General features: G+C 39.5%; 1 protein-coding gene across 1 annotated transcript in view; it reads left to right on the forward strand.

Moving 5' to 3' along the window:
* Window positions 1-2020: 2020 nt before the first annotated feature.
* The window catches only part of pik3cb (phosphatidylinositol-4,5-bisphosphate 3-kinase, catalytic subunit beta), a 178961-nt gene continuing 165835 nt past the window's right edge, over window positions 2021-15146 (forward strand). Inside the window, exon 1 of the mRNA XM_048542604.1 lies at window positions 2021-2338. The gene's annotated coding sequence lies outside the window, so the exon portion shown is untranslated. The remainder of the gene's footprint in view (window positions 2339-15146) is intronic.

Consider the following 15146-nt stretch of genomic DNA (forward strand, 5'->3'; position numbering starts at 1 on the left):
AAGCCCTGTGAAACATATCAACTTCATCAGTGTTAAAAACCAAGACAGCCACTCCTTCCATGAGATTCCTACTGAGCTGCTCATACAAGATTCTTCGGGGACTTGACAGGATACGTACAGAAATGTTGTTTCCCCTTGTGGAAGAGTCTAGGACATAAGCTTACAATAAGAGGTTGTAGATTGCAGACAGACATAAAAATGAATTTCCGTCTTGGAAGGGAGAGAATTTGTGGAACTCTTTACAACTGAACACTTTACAAGGCTATGATAGACAGAATATTGATCAGAAGTGAATCTAGTATTATATGGAAAAGGCTGGACAGTGGAGTTGAGGATTATTAGATTAGTCATTGAATGGTGGAGCAGACTCAAAGGGCTGAATGGTTTACTTCTAATTCTATATCTTATGGTCCAAGATTATGACTGATACTTTCAATGTACAGAGACAGGATTAAATTCTGTTGACTATTTCACCAAAATTGCTTTTGTGGAACAAATTAAAGATTACTGCTAATTAACTGCCATTTTCAGTATGTTTCATCCACCTCAAGAAATTGTGTCCAACATGAGTCCACAGTACATTCAAGCACTCTGCCAACATAAGTGCAGAAAATATGATGTTCAACACATTACTACTACTTCTTCTCACTACCTTCAGTTTACTTGTCTCACAGAATGCACTATTTGTATTGTTAATTGCAAAATCAATGATAGTTCAGTTTAAAGTGAATTGTCAAGATTGTTGCGCAGCTGTGTTAAATCTATGTGTTACTGCTGTAGTCAATGATTTATCCTCACTGGCAATTCTGATAGTTGAGGGAAGATCCACACAGTTACTCAACCCATATTCTCAATGCCCAACTACACATGCATGATGTAAAGCCAGAACAAAGGAGAAAATGGTACAGATGCATGATCAATGATGATACAGAAATATCTAATTTGAAACAGGACTCTCATAAAATTTTAGATTTTCACACAGCTGGGTTTGTGGAAAGATACCTCATTGTGCCCAGCTTAGCTCATATGACATTGTAGTGAGTGATGGTCAAATCCTTCAAGGCATATCCAAATGGCACATGATCAAATACCCATCACAGTGGATAATCAATTGATACTGATGATATCGTGTGAGACGACAACCACATCTATAAGTGATGCACAACTATCTACAGCAACAGATAGCACCCTGCAGAAAGAAGCTACACTGTCCAAGTTGTGACAGTTGCATAAGGACCTGATGTCGTCATGTTTCTGCTATGTGTTATCTGAATGTATTGAGACAATATATCTTACATACATCCTTGTAAATGTTTAATGGAAAAAGGGTTCCCATTCTTAAAAGGAGAATAAAGTATTCCAGCATAGAGTCCAGACCAGACAGTCCTACGCCTTTAAAACAGCATCTCAACATGTGTCGTCTGTAAAAAGGGTATCTGCCTCTCCTCCTCTCCACGCAAATAGAGTTGGTGCGGTATTTTCAGTCAGTCAGCAATGTACAGTGATATTAGCCAGATAAGAACCCCTGTTTGTCTGTGATATTGTAGCCAAGTAAATAGTCAGTGTTATTAACAAACTCTGAGATATCCGACTTAACAGACCCCAGCTCTGTGATTTACATTTTATTGGTTGAAATGTAGTAAGCTACAAAGTGCATCAAAAGCTTGTAAACACTTATACACTGCAGATCCCAAATTAGTAAGCACAGTGCAGTCATAGATCCTAAAATAATGCAAAATTGGCCGAAATTCCAGCCGTATGTATTGTAAAGTCATTTTAAAAGGTTTCAAATGAAATTGAAACTTCCTCACAATATGTGACAAAGACGTGCTGTTATCGTTTGTACAACCCTTGAGCGGTCTATAATCGGCATAGCTAACTTACTACTTTATTATTTATTGAAAGATAAATCTCGATTTGCTTTACGTTGAATCAATTACTGAATCGGTTGAAATATAAACAGCATAATGACTAACTAGCTCAGCCGAAGGAGGGCTCTTTACAAATGTATTTCCGGGTGAAATCTCGGCTGATTTTCCTGGTTTGGACTTCACTGCGGTGCCGAAGTTGGAGTTGGTCTCGCTGGTCTGGTCAGTATCTCTGTAACTGACCTCACCGAACGGAACCATCCAAACAGCAGGGCAAGTTACAACAACAGATGAAAACAAAACAAAAATAACCCTGTAACACACAGCCTAGACTGGCCGCCTGAGGGTCAAAGAGGGACAGAATTGGAGCTTGCTCGGAAAATACCGGCAGCGTTGCAGCTCTTGGAGAGCCCGGCTGAACAAAACACACATTAACCTCCGCTCGTTACAGAGAAGCAATCCTTTGAAAGGTACCTGTTTCTTCTCACATGTAGCTTTTCGATAAGAGATAAAGTAATAGTCTTTCCTTTTGTAATAGAAATTCAAAGATAGTAGAGTTTACAGGATCGTCCCATGAGTGTTTTTTTTGTAATTGGGTGCGTGTGTTGTAAGTTTTCTATGTTAGACTTTACGGGAAGTTCGAAGTTGAGTGTTTTTGTTGGAAAAGTCGAGCGGTCGGTGGTTAGTCTGTGCGTGGCAGACGAACTCCCGGCGGTGGGGAGACGAATGGGATCCTGCAGGTTGATGAAGCTGCACGAACTGAGCTCACTCTGCGTTGATTTGCCAAGTGACCCCCGTCTGGCCGAGGCTTCTGCGCCCCAGTGTATTCATTGCCTCTTGACGCCATGTCAATGAAAACAAATGCTTCTCTGTAATAACCGCAAGTCTCACGGCTTGAGCAAACCTGCGTCAATGCTGGCTGTCTACCCAAGTTCTGCAGCCAGGCTGACAATTCATTTCGCTGGGAAGAGGTTTTTCTTCTAACTTTTGTTTTGGTGCGGTGCCAGATTATTTATAACTATATCTCATACCTTTAGGGCTGTTTTGTCCTTTTTGCTCTTCGGGATCTTGCTTGCATTTGTACACGTAAATATTTCTCACTTTTCCGCATTATGAATAAGAAAACATTAGTGACTGTTCAACCCTGTATTTCTGCCGAATGCACACTGAGTTTTGAGCTAAGTTAAACCCTGGTACCTCATACTATTGAGTCAGCTGCCAACAGTGTCTGATTTCACATTGTGCTAACGCCGTATTTACTTCATACTGGGTTCAGCGCAGTCATCGGTTCAGAACAGGCTGAGGCGAAAATACTCCGGCCTGGTACCCATGTAGATGCCGACTGTGAACGAGATACCCTCCGACTGTGTTGCATCTCCTCGTACGACGAATGGCGTTCGTTAATGGATAATGCGAGTTGTCTGTTTTGCCCAAATAGTCCGTGTCCAATTTCTGTTTTAAAGATTTATTGAATTGGGATAATCCTCTTCTAAACCCCGAGTTCCCAATTCAACACCAAACTTTATTTTAATATAAAAATGAAACCGGGATGATTGCAAATATTAAAATTGACCTTCTCACTAAAAAGAGGTCTTGCATTTGGGGGGAAAACACATTACAGAATCTTGGATCATTTAGAACGCTTCAAAGCAAGTGAGTGCTTTGAAGTCTAGTCACTGTTGTAATGTAGGAAAAACAACTGCCAATTTACTGACTGCAAGGTTTCAAACACTAATTAGATAAATTATTAGATGGCCTACTTTAATGACGTTGGTTGAGGAATACATATTGGCTGAACTAGAAATAATTCAGTAGGTCTGGCAGCATCTGCGAAGGAGAAAATGTTACGGGTCCGGTGCCGCTTCCTCAGAACTGTTCTCATAAACAGTTCTGAGGAAGGGGCACCGAACCAGAAACGTTTTATCCTTCGCAGATACTGCCAGACCTGCTGAGCTTTTCGAACAACTTTGTTTTTGTTCGTGATTTATAGCATTCGCATTTCTTTTGTTTTTCACTGAGCTTCAAAATATTTCTGCATCTCTTTAAATCTACCTGAGGCGAGATACAAGATCTGATTGAAAAGCTGGCAACTCCAATAATGCAGCATTTTTTCATTCAGTTTGGTTAATGAGAAGAAATGTGAAGGGCTGAAAATATTCAGTGGGTCAGATGATATTAGTGGAGATAAAATGTGACACTAATCTTTCACAGTTGACCTTGAACAATACTCAGCCGCGGATCTATGGTATTACAGTCACCTGAGTTAGCAGCTTCAAATTTTGATTCCAGGGACTTGAGATCAAAACCTACATTGTCGGTCCATGAAAAACTGTGGAAGTGCTGAATTACAGGAGTATTGTCTCATGGGGAGATGTTAAAATAAGAACTTGTTGGTCTTGTCATGAATATGGAAGAGCCCATGGCATTACTTGGAAGAACAGCAGACCAATTTTTGTTTGGTGTCAATTTGTATTTCTCTACCAATACCAGAAAAAGCAGCCACTTACGTCATGGCTGTTTGAGAAAGATGCAAATCAAGCTTTAAAGCATCCCAAAAGTGTTCCAAAAATTTGGGCTTGACCTTTGCTGTGAGTCTAAGATGTGAACCATGGTGTGGGTGTGGATGATCGTGTTGCAATGTGGTAAGGAATAACACTAGGAATATATATTAAATTAATACTCAATGAGTTATTGAAGGATGGCGGATGCAGCTTTAATAATACTAAGCGTGATACCAACCAGGACAAAGCACCACCTAGCCCCTGTCTGTGTGGAGTTTGTACATTCTTCTATGCCTGTGTGGGTTTCCTCCAGGTGTTTCGGTTTTCTTGACAGTCCAAAGATTTGCAGGTTAGGTGGATTGACCATGCTAAATTGTCCATAGTGCCCAGGGATATGCAGGGTAGGTGGATTAGCCATGGGAAATGTGGGGGTTACAGGGATAGTTTAGGGGTTAGCATGGTCTTCAGAGGGCTGGCATGGATTTGATGGGCCAAATGGTCCACTTCCACACTCTAATGTTTTCACGATTGATTGGCACCACATGCACAAATATGCAGTCCCACCACCACTAATGTTGATTAGCAGCAATGTCTGTCATTTACGAGATGTGCTGCAGAGGTTCACCAAGCCTCCTTAGGCAGCACTTCCAAACCTATGACAACTATCCTCAGGGAAGACAAGAGGATCAACACCTGCAAGTCCTCTTCCAAGTTGCTCACCATCCTGACTTGGAAATATGTCGTCATTCGTTCAGTTTTGCTGGGTGAAAATCCTGGAACTCACTCCCTATTTGCATTGTAGGTTTATCTACAGCAAATGATTGCACTAGTTCAAGAAAGTAATTCACCACTACCTTTCCAAAGGGAACTAGGGATAAGCAATAAATGCTGATCCAGGTAGCAAAGCCTGCTGCCTGTGAATGCAAAAAAAAGTTGATTGTAGAAAAAGGCCGTTAACTACAATCAAAGCATTTTAAAATCCAATTCATTGAGTATCTGATGTAGAGTTTAAGTTAATTGAGTCCACTTTGGTGAAAGAATCATCATAAGGATCCCACTTTGAGTCTAATTGGCCGTTGCACTTTAAGTATCATCCCTTACATGACAAATCAATTTCCAGCCCATCCATTGAGTTGGATGTTCCACTTTTTTTTGAATAACCTGATGACACTTGGTGCACTAATAGCTTGCCATAATTTGAGAATGAAACCATACAACATAGAGTTGTTCTATTTATTACTGAGGTCTTTTCTCCATTGACTATCCATCTATTCTACACAGGATAATCAAAGATTAAGCTACAAGTGGTAGAACCTTAGCAAGAGCTGTAATGTGAGTGCTGTTTCTTTGCTGGCAACTCCTTGAGCACATCAGTTATGTGATTTGAATTTGTCCAACATGAGAAAATTGCATTCCTTACGTAGTTTATCGGAACACATACTCAACACAACCCTGACTTTATTCAATTCTTCACTCCAATCTGGCTGAGGATGTACGCAAAAGCTTCTGCAGGAAACTTGGTCTTCAGTCGGGCTCTGCATTTGAATAGGTAGGTTTTAATTTTGTTCCATTGACTATGCAGTCTAGTACCATGTGGGTCTTGTGCCCAGTTGTTTTCATTGCGCTGTTTTCAAACATTTCATTCCATAACTAGCTGCTAGGCATTGGAATCATTGGGGTTTCATCCATTCTGCTGATGTGACTTAACAGATGCTCCTATTGTTTTTTTTCCAGCTTTTTGATGAAATGCTGAAAACAGGTAATTTTGGCATTCAGATTTCTCAGAGCATTCGATCAATTCCGTCGCAACACTAGACTATTTTTCATATCATAAAATCATAGAATCCCGACAGTGTGGAAACAGGCCCTTCGGCCCAACAAGTCCGCACCGACCCTCAGAAAATCCCACCCAGATCCATCCCCTTTCACCCACCTAATCTACATAATCCCTAAACACGGGCAATTTAGCACAGCCAATCCACCTAACCTGCACATTTTTTGGACTATGGGAGGAAGCCCACCCAGACACGGGGAGAACAAACAAACTCCACACAGTTTTGTTTGTAAAGCAGCTACACTAATCAGCAGCTGAGCTGAAAACTTTGCTGGACTCGACATTTGATTTAGTCCACTTGTGTACACTGTCAACAGAAATACAATGTGTAAGTATTCTGACAATTTTCATGGACCCATCGTGTCTCATGTTTGTCAAAATCTGATTATTGACTTGCCCCTGTTCTTATGGTACATTTGATTTGGGCATCTTCTCCAGTCATGAGTCTATGCTAATTCACTTCTTGCACTGGTTTTTCTATTTACTTTGAGACCTTGTGCTGCAGTACAATTATTTGATGACTTAGCCAAGATTTTTTTAAGCTTGAAAACAGCTTTATACTTCATTCTTAGTGATGGCAGACCCCTTCTGTCTGTTTGTCACTTGCAATGTCATATGCAGTCTATTCAGTACTGATGTTTCTTAAATGCTCTCACATCTTTGTAATGCTCTATTGCTTTGTTATGCTATGTCAATTCAAAATTATAAGTGAGTAAAACATTCATCTCAGCGATGAAAATTTGTGAAAGATTGCAGCTGACAACTAACTATAAATATGAATAAAATATACAGCTGTCACTAAAGGAAAGTTTACTTCTATGTTGCGCATATGCAAAGTTGTGAATTTCACTATAAAATTAGATCCAGCTTGTGCCGCAATCTGTAGTATTTTAGTGCAAGTTATTTCTTCTTTGCAATCTTCTTGACAGGTGCTTTCTTATCTGCTGAAGGATCCTGGCCTTTTCTGCTTTTATTTTAGATTTATACCATCCTTTATTAGTTTGCTTTCAGTGGAGGATTACTTATTTACATTGGATGTCCCAGCTGTTTTAACTGTGGTTGGGATCCCAGTGAACTATTGTCACAGGGACTGTAAACATTCCAAATGATTTATAGTCAAAGCATAATGTGGACTTTGACATTTTAATTGCTTATTATTTTTATGACTTTAAGTGAGCTAAGGCCCTGAAAATTTGCAGCTTAAATAAAGTGACTTGCCTGCTCTGGAATAACAATGGATGGTGCAAGTGTTTTGCTTTGTAACAAGCCGTCTTGACATTGCATAATTTTTGTTTCTAAATCTTCTGTCTGCCTGTTGAAGTAGCTTATCTTTCCAGCATTTTGAGCACATCATCTAGGAGGTCATTTCTCATGTGTAAGCTTACTGACCAGCCCCACTTGCACCATCCATTGTTATTCCAGAGCAGGCAAGTCACTTTATTTAAGCTGTAAATTTTCAGGGCCTTAGCTCACTTTAAGTCATAAAACTAATGATGGGTATCACAGCTAACCCATTCTTTCTCCTGTTATTGACTTTCTGCCTAGTGTGAGATGGTAGTGATTAAGAGTGAGAACGCTGCTTTTCTTTTACCTCTTGCCACGTGTAAACTTGGCCAGTTTAACCACTGTAACTGAGATCATCTAATTTAGCACAAGATCTGGTGTCTTCTGCTCTTATATGGTTTAGTGGTACTGATTTTAGTAATACTGCTTTTAGCTAGCTTTTTGAATGAATAGATTGCAGTGATATAGAAAAATGCGAGGTTGTAAAAGGACACTGTCAAAGTGGTCCATCAACAAAACAAACAGTACGCCCTTTGTCTAGTGAATTGCTGTCTTTTCCACACACCCAGTTTTACAGATTGGCTGGCTTTGTATTCATCAACCCAGGTACTTTGCTGTCAAGCTGATCTATTCTTTTTTCTAAAAGTGCCTGAATTTTCAAAACCACATTCAATTAGTTATAAAATGTGATAATCTTTAAGTCCAACAATATTTATTATACTTCCCTATTTCTAGAATTGAGAAATCATGATGATCCATCCTATTTAATTTTGCACATCTATGATGAAGCTTGTGTATTTCATTATTTTTGAATATATCTGGTACAAGACATTGAATCTTTTCCTTAACAGTCTTATGTATCTGCTTCCTGATGCAGCCCACAACTTCTACGATTATTCTTGGCTGTTACTTTAGAATAAAACCTGTAATTTGCTGACGAATATAGACTAGTTAAGCAAATGAGCAAAAAAATGGAGGATGAAATATGATGTGGGGATAAGGAGAGGTTTTGCTGTTTGACAGGAAGTTTGGGGAGCTTAACTTTTGTAAATTGAAACTACAGAAAAGGGGATTTGGGAGTCCTTGTCTATGAACTATAAAGGGTAATAATGAAGATAAGTGAAATATTTGGCCTTTGTTTTAAACAAAATGGAATACAGAAACAGGGGCTTGCTAAGACTAAACAAGGCACTAGTGAGACTACAGATGGGATATTGTGAACAGTTTCGGGCCCCTGTATGTAAAGAAAAACATATTAGTTTTGGAGGCAGTCCAGAGAAGGTCCACTGGGCTGATACCAGGTTTGGAGGGGATGGTCTTGCAAGAGGTTGATTAGATTGGTCTCTACTCATTGGGATGTAGAAAAAATGAGAGGTGACCCTATTGAAACATACAGGGGTTCTTAATGGATTTGACAGGGTAGATGTGGACATGTTGTTTTTCCCTTTTTTTTGTGGGAAAGTCTAGGAGCTGAAGATCTAATCTCAACAATGGGTCGCACATTTTAAGATAGAGAAGCAAGAATTTCTTTCGAGGTCAGTGAGCCTATGAAATTCTTTATTGCAGAGAACTTTTTGAAGCTGGGTTGTAAAGTATATACAAGATTAAAAATGTGTCTGTCTTTCTCAATCAGCAATGTAATCAAACGGAATAGAGAAAAGGCAGGAAAATGGAGTTGAGGGTTATGATCAACCATAATCTCATTGAATCTACTCTGCCATTCAATGCGCTGAACAGCTTTGTACTGCCCCTATGTCTTGTGGAAAATCTGAACTTAGAAGAAATTTTAGATTTACCTGGAATTAATGTATACTTCCATAGTGAATAGTAAATCAGAATTATTGTTGTTTATTCAAGTGGAAGGGTAGCTCAGTGGTTAGCACTGCTGCCTGAGTGCTAAGGACTTTGATTTGATTCTATCCGAGGTCTGTGTGGAATTTGCATGTTCTCTTGAGTCTGCGTGGATTTCCACCGGGTGCTCCAGTTTCCTTCCACTGTCCAAAGATGTGCAGTTTAGGTGGAAAGGCCATGTTAAGTTGCCTGTAATGTGCAAGGATGCACAGACTAGGTGGATTAACTATGGCAAATGCAGGGTTATGGTCAGGGCTGGGTTTGGGTGAGATGCCATCAGGAAGGTTGGTGCAGTCTCAATGGGCTGAATGCTGTCTTTCCATCTGTATGATTCTATAAAAATAAGTTCTGCACAGATTCCTGGGCTTGGAAGACAATACATGTAGGAGGGAATCCAGTTCAAGGTTCTATGTAATGCTGCTGGATTTGTTTTGGGGATCTCATTCTTAACAGTTTCAGTCCTGCCAAGTCCCATTCAGAAAAAGAATGTTCTACTGGATGCTTAAGGATATGATGTTTCCAGACTGAGCCTTTTCAGTCTCAGGACCTGCTTTCACATGCCAATTCTGATTTTAACAAGTATGAATTTGTTGCAATATTTTTGGTGTCTTAATTAAACTAACTCGTGAGTCATTGATAAAATGTGTCCAATTAACAAATGCGGAACAGCAAACCTTTGTTCAAAGCCATTAGCCTGCAATGTGAAGAGTTATGTAAGCTTACAAGTTTTCATAAAATTATAACCAATGGGCAGCATAGAAATGACTGTATTTGCTTATTGTAGTTACTGTTGATCAGCAACTGAACTATACTAGCCATGTAAATATTATACAAGACCAAGTCAGAGGTTAGGAATCCTGCATGCACTAACCCCTCATGACTCTCCAAAGCCTGTTCATCATCTACAAGTCAGGAGTGTGATAGAATACTCCCCTCTTGAATGGATGAATGCAGTTCTAGCAACACTTGAAGCTTGACACTAAACGGGGGGAAAAAGCAGCCCACTTGATTGGCTCTACACCTGCAAACTCCCCCTATCACAGATGTTCACCGTCCGCAGTGTGCATCATCCATAAGTTGCAGGAGAAAAAATTCACCAAGGCTGTTTTGACAGTATCTTCCAAACTTGTGACCACTTTCATCTAGAAGGATAAGGGCAGCAGTTACATAGGAACACCACCACTTGCAAGCCACTCACCAATCTGACTTGGAAATTATCATAACCACTCCTTTAGAGTCACTAGGTCAAAATCTTCCACTCCCTCCCTAACGACATTGTAGATGTGCCTGTACTAAATTGACTGCAGTAGTTCAAGAAGGTTCCTCCTCCCCTCGATTGATTGTTGGGTTACTTTTGAAGACAGGAACCTTCCCTCCTGCAAGCCATCTGTAAGAGTTAGGATGTTGTGCTCCCTGAATGCTGCTGCCATTCTGCCTCCCATAGGGTTAATACTAGTGGCAGTGGGATAGGGCCTTAGACAGCTGAATTAACTGCCCAACCTCAGGACTTCCATACACATCATCAAAGTAGCAGTGTCCTTGTATGCTTCCCTTCTGCCAAACATGCCCTGGGGAGGGTTTAAAATTCTGCTCACCATGTTTTGGGGTTTCTAAGATTGGTTTGGAACATACCCATTCTGTTCCCCTTTTTTTAATTAAAAAATATCTTAAATCTAATATCCAAATTACATTCAAAGGACTAGCTTGGTTCCCTTTGAATCTGAGTGAATGTAAAATGGAAGAGATTCAGAACACTTGATTTTATTATTCTGTCAAAGTGATATGGCTGAATTGCAGAGGCTTGTGTACCACTGTACAGTAATCTGCTAAATAATTGAAGGATGTGTTTATTTTTGTCCTGATTAGTGCAAACAGTCATAAGTACTGTTTGCATATCAAGATAACTTTACAGACAGACTGGTGTGAAAATAATTGAATGATGTAAACATTTTACATAAATTTAGCAAGACAGTCTCCAGTGAAGGTGATAGAAATTGCCAGATTTCTTCTGGGTAATAGCCTGAAACAGCCATTGTATTTGAATAATCTAATTGGCTTAATAATGGTTAATTGTCTTGTACAGGCATTATTGCTATAATTGGAAATAGTGATTCTACAGGTACCCTCTCCATCTTGTGAAAGTAAATTTAAAAATTCACTCCAGTGATTCTAATACCATGCTTGTTATAATTTGAAACACAATGTAAAACCGCAGCATTCCTTAAACTACCCTCCATTTGTCAGTTTAGAATAATCCTGCAAGTTACTGTTGGCATCAGTTTCCCCTCAGAAGAATTGAATAGCTGCCACTTACATGGTTGTTGGTATACATGTGTTGGCCAGCTTACAGTTGTATGCCATCAGTTTGTTTGTTTGATGGATGGATGTCATTTGCTTAAAAATATTGTGTTGAGATACTTTGCTGGATTTTGTGTTCCTCAGATACCATATCTTTTCAAATCAAATAAGTGAGTACCAATTTAAGTTTGTAACTTTGCTCTAAATTTGATTCATGCTTAAACCCTTTTGTAATATTATATAGTTGTTATTCTATAACATTGTCAGAATCTTTTTGTGTCCAAGATATTTAAGTTTTGAGAAGATGTAACTTGAAATTCTTGTGAACCTGGTTTGAAACGAGAATGCACAATAATATAGTAACAGAAAAGGGGGTAGTCTTCCACACAACAATGGTAGGATCCTTACCTCTGAAACCAGTAAATCCTAGACCTGATGGCAGGTGACAAGAGTCAGTGTCTCCTGGTCAATGCTCACACAGAAAACCATAACAAACTACTGGATTACTTTGCACGTTAGGGTGGGCGATACCAGTGGAAGTCTGTGACCCAACCTTCAGAAACAAAAATTGGAGGACGAACAAAGCACCATAGGAAAATGATCAGTTTATTACTACATTTATAATTGTTACAATTAAATCCTTCTGTAAACCAAAATTATTGAATCAAAATCTAAACCTTACCATGAAAGTGACATTCTTTAAATGGAGGAGAGATTTTTTTTTCTCCCCTTGCAATAGCCTGGACAGAACACTACACATTTGTTAGTGGTGAAATTAGAAACGCAAGGCTTCCTCAAAAATAAACCATTGTCTGGGCTGAGCGAGATGATCTCTGCCAAGATTGTAGTTGAGCTACATCCATCTATATGTTAGACTGGAGAGATTGGTAAGAGTAGCCAATCCAGGAAGTTAGAATTAAGATCAGTGGTAATGCTACTCATAGTCTAACACTCTGCTTAGACACTTAGAAGAATAACAGGTGTGACTGGATTCAGTACCCAGCCAGCTTGAAATAAGCACCAAATGTCCAGTTTATGCTGGTTAATTCGGACTTCCTGGAATTGATCAGAATTTTAGTTTGAAATTCCTGTCATCCTAATTCAAGAGGAGGATGTGTTGTGATATTGCTTGCAACAGAAGCAATGGGGAGGGGGGAGAAAAATGAAGAAAATATAAAATAAATGCACCCATGCATAACTGTCATTCTAAAATCACAACTCAATATCTTCAAAAGGAGGGAGCAGAAATACTAAGGACAGAATTTTCAAATAACATCAGAAGTGGGAGTGGGTGCAGAGGGAAGAAAAATTGGCATTGGGGTGTTTGGTATGTTTCCGCTTTTGATCCATTTGGTAGAGGCAGGTTTGGGGTGAGTGAGCCAGTGGATACTTATTAAGGCAATTAAAGAGCCTATTTTGGGTTCCCTTGGGGCAACTGGAGTCCAGTGCTTCAATCTCTAATATACTTTTCGGCAACAATCTGTTCCTTGAAATGGATGGTTCTTTGCCCCTTGATGATCAATCCATCCAGCCCTCCACAAGCAACACAGAGTTGGCTAATATTGTGGCACAGTCTTGTCTTCGTATGTTTTCTCTTTGCAATGACAATTCATTTCATTTATCCTTAGCCACACTAGCTGTTTTCAAACAGGATGAATTATGCTCCTTTGGGCCCCTCCATCTTGATGTTTGCACAAAGTCAAGCCGTAATGCCATTATTACCTGCAGTTAGTTTTGTGTCTCATTGCTGCACATTGCATCTTTTCGCTGGTGTGCTTTTTATTTGGAAGTTACCGGTGTTTGAGGTAGTGGAATGAAACATCTAGGCCGTAAAAAGATGCTGACTCTAGCATCGGCAGTTCTTACTGTCACAAAGATTCTGTTTCTGCAAGTGGATAAAACTGCACCGTGTTGGCTGGAAGAGAATAGGTTAATTGTGATCAGCATCATGTGTGAGATCAACAAGTTATAGCCATAATTTTGAGCCCCAGCACATCATCAGGTGTCTCTCTGAAGCCGGTCATGAAATTTTGAGGCCTTTAGTACTAGTGCAGATTTTGTCTAGAATTTAACTGTGACAACACATCTGTTGATGTCAGGAATGTTTGTGCATACCTTTTCAGAGATTTCACCTTCTTAGGGATCCCATGTGCTCTGTGTGTATGGTGTTGTGACCGTTTGCCTGGTAGTCTATAAGCAGGCACACTTGCACACTCACCATTCTTAATGACCTCGGGCAAATATGCACCCTATAATGACAGTAAACCAGTAAAATGCCATTTGTGGTCTCATTAAGAATATAGGATCAAACTCAGCGAAAATTTATATTGCATTTGATTTACATTCTGTAGGGTTGAATGTAGATCCTCATTTGTCATCTGGTAAAATTGTTCTTTCCAACTCCAGTATCAATCCATTTGTATAAGAAAAAAAACAATCATTGCTAAAACAGGTACAATTCTTATGTTAAATAGTGTATATGGTAGAACTAGAATAAATGCTTTTGAGTATTTGTGTTTCTTTTCAAACATTTACAGTACATGTTTACACATGGGACTTGATCCTGCAGTCCATTATCTCTGGTGGTCTGGTTCCAGTTAGCCTACTTTTGACTTTTTAGGTATGTTTGGCCAAGATTAAATTTTGGAAGTGGTTGCTCATTTCACAGAATCAGGAACTCTCCATTCCTCTAGTTTTGGAATTCTGTTTTTTTATATGTAAACATTACACGTTTACTATTTATACCACCTTTTTAAAATTTTAGACTGACGTATCAGTGAGGCTTGTGAATAGCAGTCCTGCTTCAGAATCAGAAGTTCTTGGCTTCCATTCTTGATGCAATATCTGCGGTGCTCTGGCCCTATTTCCAGAATGGCGAGGTCTGGACAGCATCCTCCTCTCCGCAAGCACCATTCAATATAGAATATCTGGGCCTTCCATTCTTTAGTTACTTACCAAGAGACAACAAAGTGTGGACCTGGATGAACGCAGCAGGCCGAGCAGCATCAGAGGAGCAGGAAAGCTGACGTTTCTAGACCCTTCTTCAGAAAATGATCTAGAGCAAATTTTCTGAAGAAAGGCCTTTCCTGCTGTGTCATCCAGCTCTACACCTTGTCTCAGATTCTCCAGCATCAGCAGTTCCTAGTATTTTAGTTACTTACCATTTGTGAGATGTTGTCTGTTTCAATTTGCCATATTTATTTCTGTAATATTTCTTTACTGTATACTGCAGCCTTAGCTACTGATCAAACTTTGGAGGTGAAAATCCAACCCCCCTTTTTTTTCTGCTGTGAATATTTTTCCTTGAGTTTTCAAGTGACTGTGTTTCCCATGTGAGTTGAAAGGTCAATTGTCTGCAAATGAGTTTACAATAGAGCCCATTACAGCTGGCCTAATCCTATCCTCACCTCACATTCACAGTGCATTTTCCAACTGATAATGATTAAGCACAGGAAATGTGTGTAATTTAGTCCCTGTGAAAGCGGAGGCACTGAAGCTAACTGTAGCACC

This window comes from Stegostoma tigrinum, chromosome 14 (assembly GCF_030684315.1).
Source record: "Stegostoma tigrinum isolate sSteTig4 chromosome 14, sSteTig4.hap1, whole genome shotgun sequence".
NCBI lineage: Eukaryota > Metazoa > Chordata > Chondrichthyes > Orectolobiformes > Stegostomatidae > Stegostoma > Stegostoma tigrinum.